The following is a 3671-nucleotide window of genomic DNA, read 5'->3' on the forward strand; positions in this document are numbered from 1 at the left end:
TTTGCTGCTTGCATACAAGCCACTGGTAAATCTCTTTCCTGCTGAGCATCCTGTTCCCCATTTCTGAGATTGAATAAATAAAATTTATGAAATTATCTTGTAATACGGATGCTCCCTTTTCCCAACCCACATATTCTTATAAAAATTTAACAAGGAAATTTAAAAACATCTTGTGAACATTGTTTTTACAAAGCAACTGTTAGTTATAAACAGTCTTTTAGGTCTCAAGGAGGTTTAAGATACTTCAAAGACTTGGTCTAAACCCCCTAAATCCAGGTTGCTCTCATGTATTTTCTCAAGCATGGTATGTTAAGTTTAATGCTTAAATTTTTTTTAAGTGTTTTGTTATGCCTTGAAAAAATTTAAACGAGTCTCATTCTCAGAAGCAGACATTTCTGGAATTTACATTTTTGCTAGTTCCTTTCTTTTCAAGAGATAAAGAGACTGTTTTGCCTATTTTCACTGTTTTTATACAAACGTCTTTGAACTCACTTAAGTAGTAACACATCTCATCAGCCCAAGACATATATATTAACATATTTTGATGCATGTTAAAAAAAGAATTCCTCATGACCTGGTTTTGTAGATGGTCTTCTTGGTTACTTTTCTTATCAGGAAAGAGGCTGAACTGTTTTCTTTTGGTATATCCTATGTGTCAGTGGCAAGAAAAAAAACAAATAAAGGCCATCTTGATCATTATTAGAGATTTCTGCAAATATTAACCACAAGCATCATGCTAATCTGAAATGCTCAGTTAATATTCAGTGGTACATAGCTCAACTTTTGAAATTCTGACTTGAATAATTTATAAAAGTATGCATAATGGTGAATATTTATTTTTAAACTAAAAATCATGCTGCATGTTTTTTCCCCTAAGCTTTAGGTGATAATGTAGGTCAGGTTTACCCTGGAAGGTTTGGATTATTTGGGGAAAAAATTAATAATTTTTGAGGGCAGCATTTTTTACTTCACAAGAAAGATTCAGTTAGACCAAATAAATAATTCCTCAGCTTTTCACTGTTCTTTGCCCTAATAAGCAAGTACTATAAGCAACAATAATTTGTTTCTTGTTTCAGTACAAATTTCAAAATGTTTACAACCAAGAAGAACACAGATAATTCTTTAAAGGTTCATTTCCTCTGAAATAAAACAACATGTAACTTTTACCACTGGTTGGATGTATTCCCCTCAGCTTCAAACTTGGAGAATAAAAGAAGCAAATGTTTGTTCAATTTGTTATAATGCCAACAGTATACAATGCAAAATAACAGAAACTTTAAGAGACCTTCATTTGCATGCCTCTTCTGCCAATGAGATGTGGATCTTCCCATTAAATGTATAATATGTAGGAAGTGATAAATGCTCAACTGGACACTGAACAATCATCTTTAACAAAAATAACCTTATTATGAAATTTATTCAGAATTGAATCATGGCTGTAATTTTTCCTTGCTTTGTGCTTTCTGCATTTAAATTTTTTTCCAAAATGAATGAAATGCACCTATTAAAAAAAGAAGTAAATTTGAATCATGATTTCTCAAGTCCCAAGAACTTGTGGCTGATTTAAACATTATCAATTTCTGGCCCAGCTCTGGAACATACAGAGACATTAATAAAAACAAAAGGCGTAAGATCTCCCTCCCCTCAGGGGAAAAATATTTTAATTGGTATTTAGTTGAAATTTCATAATAAATTGCTGCTAAAAGAATGCTGTACTTATAGTGAAAACTGAATTTATTCTGTCTCTCATTACATAATTAACTCTGTAATAATATTCTTTTTTATTTCCTACTAACAATCCTAAATAACAATCTTTCTTTTGAGCCCTTACATGCCAAGTATTGTTAGTTACTAGAAAGTAGCAAGTTTAAATTCTTTTTAATTTTGGCCTGATTAGATCTAAATTCTGCAGTCATGAAGTCTCTTGAATCCTTTGTGCTTTTTTCCAGAGCCACCAGTAGCTTTATAATTGAGCTTCTGAATTGGCTTTCTGACATCGAATTGTAATCCAAATTCTGTAACTCTGGGAGAGAGGACTGTTTCTGATTCTTTCTTTTGTGGTGAGTTCTTTCTAGTCGTTTTGCTCAGTGCAGAGTGGCTGAAAACAAGTTGTACTTGTTAGAAGTGCAAACTCTTCTCTCCTTAGCGTTCCAGCTGGTCTCTCTTTAAATCTCAGGCCGAATTCGTAGGTTTTCAGTATGATTTGAAAGTTATCTAGGTAAATTGGTGGGGACAGGTGACTTGGGGACCCTATTTCTCCGCCATCTTGCCCCTCTAAATTCTTTTATAGTCCCTTTTATCTCTCTCTCTCTCTCTCTCTCTCTCTCTCACACACACACACACACACACACACACACACACACACACACATACACGCACACATACCCTGCACAGAATCATATATCTGGGCACATGAAATTATTCAAACAATCATTGACACGCTAGATAGTAAGGGTGTTAGTTAGGCAATGACATTCTACCTGTGATAGCTCAACTCATAAAGTAACAAACAAACAAACAAAAAATACTCTTTATAGTTCTTAAATACTCAGAGCTCAGGTTCCTACTGTGTAAAGATCCGTATTTATCCCAGTTGCTTTGAGTTTTCTCTGTATTTTCTTCAGGACCCAGCCCCATCCATCAATAGAGAATCTCCAAATGACTTATAAAAATGCCTTGAAAATCCCAATGAGATACATGTTTATTTTCCACTCATTCCCTCTTCCTCTCAAAATGAGCCTTGACAACCTTTATATCAAAGTAGCCCAAGATGTTTGTCCAGATTATGATAGTAACTAGTGTTCTTATGGTGCAAGGAGACAAGAGAAGAGGATAAGTACCCTTAAAATGAAATACAAATCACATAACTAGATGGCCAAACACTGCCCTAAATTTCTCCTTCCCTTTTATATAGACAATAGGTGTCTGATTGTATGGTGTATTTCTTGTATCACTTACTCTTTCATTGATTCACTTATCTATGTATCTGCATGTCTGTATCTTTAAAGATATCTATGTATCTTTTTTATGTATCTATATATCTTTTAAGTTTATTTTTTAAATTTATTTACTTGAGAGAAGCAAGAGCTAGAGAGAGCACAGAGGAAGAGGGAGAAGCAAACTCCCTGCTGAGCAGGGAGCCTGACTTGGGGCTCGGCCCCCGGACCCGGAGATCATGACCTGAGCCCAAGGCAAATGCTTAACCGCCTGAGCCACCCAGGTGCCCTTGTATCTTTTAAGTTTGATTGGAAGCCATCCACAGTTCATACAATGATTTTAGGGAGTAATTGAGTGCTACTAATGTCAATATATCTATATGATTAATTACTGTACCCTCTTCTGAGGACAGCTTATCAGGAGGCCACTTGTCCTGCAATATGGAAGCAACATGGAGTTATAAATCTCTGTATAATTAAGAAGATACACATGTTTAGCTGTAAGACGGTCTAAGCTTATGTATACCTACAAAGGGAAGTCAGGTCTCATTTCTTTTGTTACAAAGAAAATTTTCAGAGAATCATTCTACAGTGAAGACTCCTGGGCCTAGGATACGAAAGCACAGTAAATAGTTTGAACATTCTTCATTACATTGAAGCACCTTTCTACAGTATTTAGCAACCACATATTTTTTTGCCCTGTGCAGGAGCACACATGGAAGGAAGCATTTCCAA

This window comes from Vulpes lagopus, chromosome 2 (genome assembly GCF_018345385.1).
Source record: "Vulpes lagopus strain Blue_001 chromosome 2, ASM1834538v1, whole genome shotgun sequence".
NCBI classification, from domain to species: domain Eukaryota; kingdom Metazoa; phylum Chordata; class Mammalia; order Carnivora; family Canidae; genus Vulpes; species Vulpes lagopus.